The sequence below is a fragment of the Protopterus annectens genome, chromosome 2.part1 (genome assembly GCF_019279795.1).
Source record: "Protopterus annectens isolate FY-2018-M chromosome 2.part1, PAN1.0, whole genome shotgun sequence".
Taxonomy (NCBI): Eukaryota; Metazoa; Chordata; order Ceratodontiformes; family Protopteridae; genus Protopterus; species Protopterus annectens.
The window spans coordinates 1,938,263,007-1,938,276,311 of NC_056729.1; positions in this window are offsets into that span (position 1 = coordinate 1,938,263,007).

The following is a 13,305-nucleotide window of genomic DNA, read 5'->3' on the forward strand; positions in this document are numbered from 1 at the left end:
ATCCAAAGAAGGCAGAATATTAGATGAAGACAAGGAAAACAGCAATATTACAAGCACCCAAACCGACTACCAAGAAGGAAATTATGTCCTTCCTAGGTACGACTAAATTTTGTCGGAGTTGGATTCCAAACTATGCCCTGGAATCTGCTCCACTGACCGACTTGATATACAAGAAGCCTATGGCAGCACAAAATTCATTACAATGGACACCAGATGCAGAATCAGCTTTCTGCAAATTGAAACAACTGATAGCATCCTCATTAGTTTTAGGATTACCGAACTATCATAAACGATTTTTTCAAACTGTAGATTGTAAGCAGGGTTATATGACATCAGTGTTAACACAGCAGCATGGGGATAAGCAACGCCCCATAGCTTATTATTCATCACAACTGGACCCAGTGGCATGATCCTTGCCCCACTGTGTACAAGCAGTAGTCGCAGCTGCAATGGCAGTACAGGCTTCAGCCTCAGTAGTGTTGTTCCACCCTCTCACATTGACAGTGCCTCATGCAGTCGCAATTATTTTACTGCAAGAAAAAGTAGCATATATTTCTCCTGCTAGACATCGTTCCTGTATGACCATACTCTTGAGCCAACCTCATATGACAATTGAACGATGTACAACTTTAAACCCGTCTACCTTGCTTCTGACCCCTGCAGATGGCAAACCACACTGCTGCCTGCAGGAGATTGAGCAAAAGACACTGCCTAGAAAAGATCTCACGGATGTTCCCTTGGATGATGCCGAGGTGACATACTATGTGGACGGCTCATGTAGAAGGGGTCCTACAGGATAGAATCTTGTGTGGTATGCAGTAGTTTCTGATACTGAGATTTTAGAAGCAAAGTCTTTACCACACAACTTATCTGCACAAGCAGCAGAATTGATTGCTTTAACAAGGGCATGTACCTTGGCAAAGGATAAACGTGTGAGCATTTTTACTGACAGTCAGTACGCTTTTTCTACTGTACATGTTTTTGCGCAGCAGTGGAAAAATAGAGGAATGATAACATCTACTGGCAAACCGATTAATCATGCGAAGTTTATTTTGGATCTGTTAGAATCTATTCAGTTACCTCAAAAAGTAGCTATTTGTAAATGCATAGCTCATACCAAGCAACAAGATAGGATTTCACAAGGTAATGCGAGAGCTGACACAGCTGCAAAGCAGGCAGCTACAGCTTCAGAAGTATTTCTTTTGAGTGAGGAATTACAACCTTCTGAGATTTTAGATTTAGAAATATTAAAAACAATGCAGATACTTACTACGAACATAGAAAAACAGAAATGGGTAAAACGAGGAGCAATTCTTGAGAAGGGGCTTTACATCTCCAAGGAAGGAAAACCGATTTTGCCGTCTAACTTGTTTAGATATGCAGCTTTGTTGAGCCATGGGCAGTGCCATGTCTCAACAGGGGGGATGGTACAGTTAGTGAATCGAGTGTTTACAACATATGGATTTACAAACTACACAAAAAATTTTTGTGCAGCATGCCATGTTTGTAACAGGCATCATGCACAGGGAGCACTGAAGCCTAAGCAAGGGAGTTTCCCTACACCACCGTACCCGTTCCATACTATCTGTATGGATTTTATAGAACTAAGCAAATGCGAAAATAAAAAGTACTGTCTTGTCATTATAGATATTTTTTCCAAATGGGTGGAAGCTTTTCCGACAAAAAATCCAGATGCAGCTACTGTTGCAAAAGTCCTCATTAAAGAAATTATTTCTAGATTTGGCATACCGGAAAAGATCTATGGTGACAATGGCACACACTTTGTAAATCAAACCATACAACAATTGAGCCGTTATTTCGGGATTTCCTTGAAAAACCATTGTGCATACCACCCCCAATCTGCAGGATTAGTAGAGAGGCATAATGGAGTTCTGAAAAATAAGCTTAGGAAATTGATTAGTGAGACACAAAAGAACTGGGTGCACTGTCTGCCTCTGGCACTGTTGAGCATGAGAACTGTTCCAAATGCAAAAGGGTTAACTCCTTTTGAAATACTGTTTGGGAGGGCATATTATACACCTCAGTGGAAACCTCTCATGCCTGCAGACCAGGAGGTTGACAGTTCACTTGCAGAGTACATGAGGCGATTTTTGAATAACAAACTTCTGCAGTTAAATTCTGTTTCAGATAAAGAACAAGCCAGACCATTGGAAGGAGCAGTAGTCCCAGGCACGTGGGTCTGGGTGAAGGTCATGAAGAAAAGGAATTGGAGTTCTCCAAAGTGGGAAGGACCATACCAGGTGCTACTGTCAACACCCACTGCAGTCAAGATCGCAGAGCGAGCATCCTGGATTCATCTGACACACTGTAAATTGGTTAAGAAATTTGAACTGGACAAAACCCTTGTTACTGTTGTACAACGAGAACAAAATGACCAGGTATAGAGTAAACAGGGATGCAGAACAACCTCAGAAAATTTGCATGATCATCCTGTTAGCTATACTGATAACAATGATCTTTTTGCTGTGGCCTTTCCTTTTTTCAGCCACACAAGTTGATCTGAACAAACGTGATGCGTTACTCATAGACTGGCATCCAAACTTTAACACTTACCAAGCAATTAAATATGTGTATGCTGAGACTTTTAATGTTTCGAACTGCTGGATTTGCACAGTTATACCAACAGCATACGGGAGATTATTAATGACTGCTGTCCCCCTAGGGGTGAATGAAACCTGGGAAAATTTGATTTTTGATACTACACCTGTGAAATCACAAGACAAAATAGCATTGTACCTACCTGTTACACAAAAAGGAATTGTATGTTTTTATAAAAATGACACTATTCAGGTGTGTTGGAGCAATTGCAATGTGACTGTTTCTTATAAGTGTTATATTAAGGCAGAAACTATCTGTGATGCAAACTATGACTCATATCTTGAGAAAATGAATACTAAAGTAGAGAATTGTTCATAGGTTAATAGGTTCATAGGTTCATACTAGGCTATCTACCCTAGGGCATTTATAAGCCTAGCCAGAGTGTGTTTGGCTTTCGCCACCCATTTTAAATTAATTTTGCTATGCCCTTTTTCGAGGTTAGTATACTGTGCATCTGTCTAACAGTGACACAGAAGTGATACCCGGGGTAAACCTACGATCTCCCATCCATTCATCAAGATTCCTCTTGAAGAGAGTCAATGAGGGACTCTGCCTAACCTGGACTGGGATTTTATTCCAGAGTGAAGGGAGCCTCTGGGTTATGAATCTGTCCCTCCAGCATGTCCTATTTATTTCAGTGCTGCGGTTCAAGTCTCTCGAGTGCGTAGGTTGATGGGATTTGGTTTTCTGAGGTGCAGCATGTCCATTAATTCCGGGTTGGACATGGCTTTATACGTCAGGCACAGATCACCTCTGAGCAGGCAGTATGCCACTGAGTAGAGCTGGAGTTTCTTTAACCGGGCAGCATATGGCATCTGTTTGAGCCCTTTGATCCTCTTGGTGAGGTACTTTTGGGGTCTTTCCAGTTGCTGCAGGTATCTGGTAAGGTACAACCCGAAAGGGGCATTGTACTCAATTATGGGCCTGATGAGGGATGAGTAAAGAAGCCAGATGACCTCCCCTGATCTAGATGTGAATCCCTTCATGATTAGGTGGGCTATATAAAATGTTCTTCTAACCACTTTGGCCATGTGGTTGTCAAATGAGAGATTGCTATCAACTTGGGTCCCCAGGTCCCTAATTACTTCTTCTGTACTTAATGGATTACCACCTATGTGGTAATTTGTGGGCACTTTGTTTTTGCCAAAGGGGATGACTATACACTTTTTGGCATTTAGCTTGAGGCCATGGCTCTGGCACCAGTTGTCTGTTTCTATGAGGCCCTTTTGGAGGATGCTTGTGTCAGCTGGAGAGTCGATTATGGCACCCAGTTTGCAGTAATCTGTAAACTTGGTCAGCCACAGTCCTTCCATGTTGGCCTGTACCTCCGAGAAATATATACCGAACAAGAGAGGTCCCAGGACTGAGCCTTGTGGGATGCCACTTGTAACTGGTTTGGAGTCTGACATGGCTCCAGCAATTCGAACCATGTGGGTTCTGTCCTTGAGCCAGTTTGCAACCCATCTAGTGACATAGGGGTTTATATTTAAGCTGGTGAGCGTATCTATAATGCCTGAGTGGGGTATTGTATTGAAGGCTTTTGCGAGGTCCAGGTAGGCTGTGTGGACCACCTTCCCCTCGTCAATGTCCTTGGTGACTGTTTCAAAGAAATTGACCAGGTTTAAGAGGCAGGATCTGCCCTTAACAAAGCCGAGCTGGGTAGGATCCAGTGTCTGTAGGTCCCCAATATCTTTATTTATGAGGTCCATGATGATCCTTTCCATAGCTTTGCAGACCAAGCTAGTCAGGCTTATGGTGTGATAGTTTCCAGGATCCGTTGAGGCACCACCTTTGTGGAGAGGGACCACTGTTGCTGTACGTCACTCTTTGGGTACATATCCTGTAGTAAGGCTGAGATTGAACAGTAGTTTTATGTTTGGGTTTAGCTCTTCTTGGAGTTCATGTAGGACGCAGCCTGGGACACCGTCTGGTCCCATTGATGCTGTGTTTTTTGCTTTGGAGAGGGCTCTTACCTGAGCATCTGAGATGTCAGGGGGGCAGCACTCTGCTGGGATAGATATTTGCCCTTTTGGTGGGGAGGAGGGGAGAAGTTTGCACTAAACCTGTCAGCTAGGATGTTGGCAATGTCTGTGGGTTCTGTGTATTTTTTGTCATTTTGGACTAATTCTGAGCATATCTGGGAATTTCCACCCAGGTTCCTAACATAACTAAAGAAAGCCTTGTGATTATCCTTAGTGCCCTGTGCAATTTTTCTCTCGAAGCTGGCCTTAGACAATTTTATGAGTGCCCGTAGCTTTTTGCTAATACTGATCAGAGATGCCTTCCCTTTTTGGGATTTTGCTCTATCATGTAGTAGCTTCCTCCTATTGTATAGTTTGTTTATGGCTGGGGTCCACCAGACAGGACGTCTGCCTTTGGAGGATTGGGTCTTGGTTTTATTTGGGATTGCATGATCCATGCAATCCTGAAAGTGTTCATAGAATGCGTTTATAAAGGATTCTGCGGTCTGAGCCGTATTTTCCACAGGCCCGGGGGCTTTGAAGGATTCCACCTTGGTTTTGAGGAGTGTGAAATTTGCTTTAGAGAAGTTTTTCACTGTGGTTTTCTGGGCAGGGGGTGGGGTCGGGATGTGAATATCCAGTGAGATTAGTTTATGGTCTGATCTTACCAGTGAGGGATACACTTCTGGTCTGGAGCATAGAGTCTCCATATTGGTGATGATCAGGTCTAGTATGTTTTCCCCTCTTGTGGGAGTGGTAACAAGTTGTTCCATAGCATTTGAGTTTATAAATTCTAGGAACCTTTGGGCTATGGTGTTGGAGCTAGAGTAATGCTCCCAGTCTATGTTTGGGTAGTTGAAGTTGCCCAATATAATGGTGTTTGGAGAGACCTTCATATTTTCCAGTGTTCTCAGGGAGGCCGAGTAGGGTTCCTGGGTTTGGGAGGATGGTCTGTAGCAGGCTATAAACTGGAAGGCAGTTTTACCCACTGTTAGTTGCACATGGATAGTCTCTGATGCTTCGTGCTGTGCCACCAACCTGGAGGTGTGGGTATCTTTGACGAATATTGATACTCCCCCTCCTTTTGTGGTTCGGTCCAAGTTTTGGGGCGAAAAGCATGGTATGAGGTATAACCTGGTAGTGCTGGGGTGCTCTCGAGCCTTGAACCAGGTTTCTGTTACTGCACAGATATCGATGTTCTCCATGCTAAGGAGAGTTTTGAGTGCATGCATCTTGAGGTTTAGACTTCTGGCATTGAGTAGCATTACTCTTAGTTTCTTATCCCTTGTGATACCTATGGAGGTGGGCTTGTCTTTTGAGCCTTGCCTAAAAAAGGCACTATGGGGGTAGCAAGAGCCTTTGCAAATATCCAAAAGCCCAGGGGTGACAGGTGCAAGCCGTCCTTAGTGAAGCATCATGGCTTGTCAAGCATGTCATCCAATGCTGACAGGCATTGGATCCCCTTTGAATGACACCAATACTTAAACCAATTGTTGAAATTGATCATCTTGTCTTCATATTGTGGCATCATTCTTGGTAAGGGTAAGATGCTACTCAAGGTCAGTGTCATACCGGCCTGGGCTACATGCTCAGAGAGCTTCTTTATGTCTCTTTTCATGTAGTCCAGGGAGGTACGTCTCAGGTCATTCACACCAGCATGGACAATGACTGAGTCATAGTTGTACTTGCCTTGGAGTGACCTGAGTGCTTGTGTTATGTGGCGGATCCTAGCACCTGACAGGCAGCTCACCATGACCTTCTCCTTGTTCAGCCTGGTGAGCAGGACGTCAGTGTGCCTGATGATAGAGTCACCTATTACAAGTGTATCAGGTGTGCTGTTTAGCCTTAAGGGCTGTGACTGTTTGGCACACTGGCTTTGTGAGCTATGTGTTGCATGTGTTTTGTTTTGGGGTAGCAGTTGCTTGGGTGTCTGCTTTGGAGGTCTCTGCTGCTTAGGCAGATTTTTATTTAGAGCCTCAGTATGTTTTGTGTGTTTATGTGTTTGGTTTGCTGTCGTGGTAGGTCTATGTGAGACTGGAATTGTAGTGAGTGTGGTTTCCTTCTCCTCCTGACTGGTTATGCCAGTACTGAGTTGAGAGAGCTTAGCCTCCAGTTTGGCTATATAGTTGCATCTCTCACATGTGTTAAAATTTTGTTTGTGGGAAAAAGGCATACAAATGGCTACCTGAGAATTTTTTTTTTGGGTTACCTGGTTCTGGCCATACGAAACACTGCAGCTTTGCCTCAAGAGAAAATTCGAAACGTCAGAAAGGTCAGCAGTAAACCTGGAAATCCAATCAAGAGACCCAAAAATCCAGTGGGATGAATCGAAGCAGGGTGGAGAAACCATAACTCCATGAAAAACAAAGATAAACTTACACACATGGACTTGAGTGACACTATTATATCATGGGCAGGCATAGCCCCTGCATATGGTGCAGTGAAATTGATTTGGGAGCTGAGAAAACTGTCCAAACTTCTCAAAGTTATGAGCAATGCAACTTTTTCTGCTCTCGAATTAGTGACTGATGAACTAAATGCTATGAGAACTGTGGTGCTTCAAAACCGCATGGCTCTCGACTTCACCCTAGCAGTGGGAGGTGGTACGTGTGCTTTAATCAAAGAAGAAGAATGCTGTTCGTATATTCCTGACAACCAGCATGAGATAAACGATCATCATGAGGTAATCCAGCAAGTGTCGACCATGACCAAACCAGGCCCAAACCCTCTGACAGATTTTTTCCAGAATTTGTTTGGGGGGTGGGGTTCCATCCTAATGAACATCCTGATTGCCATTTGTGTGGGATTACTCCTATTAGGAGCATGCATTTGTTGTTGTGGTATTCCCTGCATGAAAAATTAATCAAATATTTTATAGACATATCAGTTTCTGAGACTTTGTATCAAAGTACTGAAATTGAAGATTTGTTGAAAACTGAAATGCTTTCATAAGTCTAAACTAAATGACTCTCTTAACTGCAAATCCAGAATGGAAGAGGTTAGGAGAAGAAGCAAACTGTTTATGCTTTTGAAAATAGAATAAAAAGTATTAACAGGGGGGAAATGTCAGAAAAATATTCATTTATATATATATATATATATATATGTCTAATGCTTATTAGAAGCTAAAAGGGTTAACACATTTTCATTCTATTTTATGTTCAGCTTAATTCTGTATGAAATTATAAGATGACTTTTCAAACCACAGTATGCTTTCTGAAACTGCAAGATGCACCCTGACCTAGGATTTGCTAGCACAGCAAAATTGATGTTTATGCCTTTTAGAAATGTACTGAGAAGCAGGTGATTATCTGCTAGGTCAGGAAAATGAATGAATAGTGTATGAATAGAACAATACTGTTTTCTATAATATGATTGAATATGAACAATCAGCTCTGTTCGTGTTATGAGAACATGCACAGCTGCAGAAAAGAAGAGATACATAAAACAAAAGACTGCTTGAAGAATCTGTACTTGCTTTGTGCTCGAATTAGCTATAGTACCTTGAATGGTAACATAACATAGTGGGAAGTTGTATCTAACTGGTGGTCACCAAGGCCACATTGTTTTTCTTAGGAAGTTTCTCATAAAATTGATAGTGCAAGCAGAAAATCATGGGCAAACAGCTGCTATGAAATGATGAAGTTAAAACTTGTGATCTGTTACGTCAGATTGGTAGGCATTGTCTTGTTAGAAAGTGTATAAAGATGGATTTACTTCCTGATTTTAGTTAGACAAACTCTGTATTAGCACGTTTTTGTCTCCTTGCTGCAAGATTAAAGTGCCTTAACCTTAACCTGCTGTGTATTGATCATTTTTTAAGTTAATTTTTCCTTTGTCAATGACTTTATTTTAAATTCTATACTTAGCAGTTTTATTCCATTGCACATTTCAAATAGACATAATCACACTGAGGAAAATAATTTGAACCATATTTTAAAGCTTTACCAATAAGAATATTGTTTAAATAAATATAACTAAAAAGGGTTGTTGGTCACAAAACTAGGTTTTTGCTGAATAAGTGAAACAAGAATAAATTTAAAATAAATATCTGTTTAAGCAACATTAAAAATGCAAGGGCAGGTAAGTTAACCTAAAACAAACCTAATACAAAAGTTATTTCCCTCATTCTGATGAAGTTCCTTTTAAATGTACTAGAAGACAGAATTGCTAACAATGGATTTTAAAATAAAGGTATTTATTTTTCACCAAGTTCCTAGCAGCTTTTTAGCATTTTCATTGCTTTTTTTTTTCAGTTAATTTGTTTTACATGACTTGGCTATACAAGGTTTCTTGTTTTTGGCTATGGCCATAATGACTACCATTCATGCAGGCAGCTGTGGATTGCTTTGTGGACAATACCTACTGAGCAGCATGCGAGTCTGGGAGGACATGGCTTGTGACAGTATGTGTTTCAGTCTATCAAAACTGTTACACATATGGGACATGCACCACAGAGGTCATCCCACACACCCTGCATTATCTGTATCAAATAAGCAAAGTCTGTAATGGTGCTAGCATGTATTTCTATGATGTCTATGCATATATGATGGGTCACACCCATTAGTATAGCTAGTTCAGTGGAGACTGATACCTGTGCCTCTGATGTGCACCAGTATGTTAACTCAGGTGTTCACCCCCCTGTCCTGTAGGGCATGTGCCAGACATTGAGGGCTGGCCCTTGGGCAGTATCACACTGCCTAACTTTTACTGTTTCAGTAATCCATCCTTCATAGGTTCATAGGTAGGTACTAGGCTATTGGCCCAAGGGCCTAAGTAAGCCTAGCCAGCAAGGTTCCATGGCTTACGCCACCCAAGAAAGTTATTTTCCTGTGCCACTGTCGAGCAGAGACACAGAAGTGATCCCTGGGGTGTATTTCCTATTTCCCATCCACTCATCAAGATTTTTCTTGAAGAGTGCTAATAAAGAACTTTGCTTGACATAGATGGGTAGCTTGTTCCAGAGTATAGGAAGTCTCTGGGACAGGAATCTAGCCCTCCAGCGTGTCCTGTTTATTGTGGTGACAAGGTTTAGGTCCCTAGAGTGTGTAGCTCGGAGGGATTGGGATTTCTTTAGGTGTAGCATGTCCAACAGCTCTGGGTTTGACATAGCTTTATATGTTAGGCAGAGATCACCTCGGAGTAGGCGATATGCTACGGAGTAAAGCTGGAGTTTTTTGAGGTGGTCAGTGTAGGGCATTTGTTTGAGGCCAGTCATCCTCTTTGTGAGGTACTTCTGTGGCCTTTCCAGCTGCTGCAGATGTCTTGTGAGGTACATTCCAAAAGGGGCATTGTACTCTATAATGGGTCTAATGAGTGACGAGTAGAGGGGAACAATAACCTCTTTTTTCCTGGATGAGAACCCTTTTATGATGAGGTGTGCCACGTAGAAGGACTTCCTGACTACTATGGTGATGTGACTATCAAAGGAGAGACTACTGTCCACCTGGGTCATGCGTGGAGTGTATTTCTTGGGGTGTCTACAGGCACAGAGGCTGTGTCTACAGTCTGACCACAGGATCCTATCTGCACTTTCCCTGTGTCAAGCACAGCTACTGTACTCGCTGACTATGCCTACTAATCACTGTCATCATCATCAGATCACTGACATCATCATCATCAGAGTCAGATGATGCTCTGACATCAAGAAGTGGAAGTTCCATTATGGTGGTGTCGAATAAAGGATCACCTATGAACATCACAAAGCACAAAGTCCAGTATAAGTGTCCTCTACTTTCCTCTCCCAGCAGGTATAATACTACTGTGCTGCCCAAAATACTGGATAATGCAACACCTTGTAAATGTTTGGAGGTCACAGCCCTGGTATTTCTATAGTACCTGATGCATATCATGTTAGTGAGGTGTGCAGTACTAAAGGAGTAATGGAAAGTAATCAGACTGTAGTACAGGTATGCAAAACCCACCCACTCTAGGGGCATGTTAAAGCTCACCTTCAAGGTTCCACACCACACTGTGGGGCTCTAAAGGGTCTGTTCTCTCTACAGGAGGACAGAAACTTATCTGTCTCCATCAGATGTGGTCAACTGATGGCCCACCACCAGTCACTCTACACTCTCTTGCAAAGCGGAGAGACTCTTTTTCCATAGCAAGAATAATGTCAGTGGCTATAAGTCTAACCTGCTTCTAATAGTGGTCTTGACCACTAACAATTAGTGTCAACCACAAGATCCTTACAAGCACAATCACAGTAGGGCTGATCAGCAGTCTCCTGCTCAAAGGGTTTTCTGCCATGGAGACAGTGGTCCTGCAGTAACACATCATTCTCTGCATCAGAGAACTTGCTGTTTCTGTTCTTCCTTTTAGCAGATACCTTGTTCTTTCCATTCTGTACCTCACTGGCATGCTGCTGCATGGAAAATGACACATTGTTTCACTATGCCAATAAGCACTGGCCATGTCCCCTCACTCTATTGCTTTGCTACTCATTTTCAGTGTACTACTCAAGGAGTGGTGATAGTACACATAGACGTATACCCATAACCTTACAGTAATACTGGGCCCCAGTACGAACATGGGTTCCCTGACCAGCAGCAGACATAGCTGTATGACTCTCGTGCAAACAATCTAACAGTGTCTTCCACCACCTAATTAACATTACACATACTGTCTTGTGCACACTGTGGCAAATGGCCTTCTACAGGGTGCTCACTTTCTAAACACAGGTATGCCACCCACATGCACATTACAATTTTCATTGTCAATGTCATAGTATATTGTAACTGTGACAGTTACATTCTGCTTTTATTTTCTGACATATGTCCCCTGTACATAAGGCTATACATTTATAAAGCTATGTCCAGTCCCATCACATCACAATGCTGTACTGCCTCCCTTAAGAGCTACACTTGAAAATTTGTGTTGGTTGCACCCTCATTGACATTAAAATGTGATCTAGATTGCATTCTCTGCACATCTCTTCCCAATCTCTCCCCCTATTCAAACATTTAACAGCCACTGCCTATTTCTCCAAAGAAGTTATGTCCTCTGATACACATAGGGACAAAGAAGTAATGTTAGGTAGGGGACTTGTGGGCCATCACATGCCTAACCATATACAACTTTAAGAAGACAAACTTAAAGGTTCTTGTCACCCTTGTCAAGCACTTAATATTGCTTATCTGACAAACTGAGTAGGGTCATACATAATAAGTCTGGGGTAAACTTTTGTCTATCCAACCAGTCATCAAGATTAGCCTTAAAGGTAGCCAGAGTAGTACTTGTTTTGACTTGTAGTGGTTATAATAACTTAATTCATGGGCTGGAAATATGCTGTGCTGGAACCTACCACTCCAGCATGTCTTAATTATGTTTTGTTGTAACTTCATGTCGCTAGTGCAGATGTCTGCAGAGACACTGGTTTAGTGAAGAAATGTGTCAAACAGGATTGAGTCTTTCATGACTTGAAAAGCTAGACACAAGTCACTTTGGAGTAGCCACTAGGATACTAAGTTCAAGGAAGGTCATGGCAATCTTTCAGGATAGGTGATAAATTTAAGTCCTTTAATTTTCTTGGTTAGAAATCTTTCCAATGGAGTGATATGCTTGGATTTATACATACCAAGGAAGGCATTATATTCAATGATGGGCCTGATAAAGGGAGAATACAGTGATAGGATGGCTTCTTTAGCTCCTGAAAATATTCCTATGGTAATTAACTGAACTAGATAGAAGGATTTTCTGACTATTGTGAAAACATGATAATCGACTGAGAAAGAGAGAGAGAGAGACAGAGAGTTGTTGGCATAACTAACCAGGTGTATAATGACCATGTCTATCTGAAGAGGAAGACCAGTTATAACATATGAGGTGGGAGCAGCTTTTTTGGTGAGCTCAGCTACACTGCACATATTTGAATGCAACTTTAGACCACTTTCAGTGCATCAGATGTGTGCATATTCCAACACTTGCTGGAGCTATTTAGCATTAGTATCAGTGGATGACCAGAAAGCAATATACAGCTCGCAGTCATCAGTGTACTTGGCTAACCACACTTCTCAGATATTGGCTCTGTTGTCTGCAAAATAAGGGCCAAACAAAAGAGGACCTAGTACAGATCCCTGTGATGCCTCACCCATTATAATTTTACATTCAGAAAATATATTTCACACCTTGAATCTGTTGAATAGGCAATTTGCAATCCAGTGAACAGTGCAGGAGTTAACGTTAAGTTTGCCTAATTATTCAATAATTCCAGAATTGAAATAGTATTAAAAGCCTTGGTCATGTTATTATTAGAAGTATGCTCAGAGTTACCAATGCTCACAGTACTTGATCGGAATCACCAATGTCCGCAGTGGTTCTCAGTCAATAAAGAACATTAGTAGTTTTGAAAGAGAGGCACATACCTTAACCAAACAAAAATGAGATTTCCAAAGTAGTTTCTTAAAATCAGATGAAGCTTTTGGAGCTCTACAGGTTCTTCCAGAACCTGATGACACTTGCTGTTATTCCTTGATTTACATTGTGGAGATTCTGGCCAATGAGCAGAATAGTTATATAAATGAGTGCTCACACCATGAAAGTTTCTGAACTGGCCAAAAGAGTACCAGCTCATATTCAAAATACGAGGGAGCTATGTGAAAAGCTAAAGAAAATTAGGTGGTAAGATGAGTATTTTTGGGCCGCAGTAGATGTGAGTTCTTTATATACAAGTATTGAGATTAAAAGATGCCTAGAAGCTATAGAGAAAACAATGGAGGAAGGA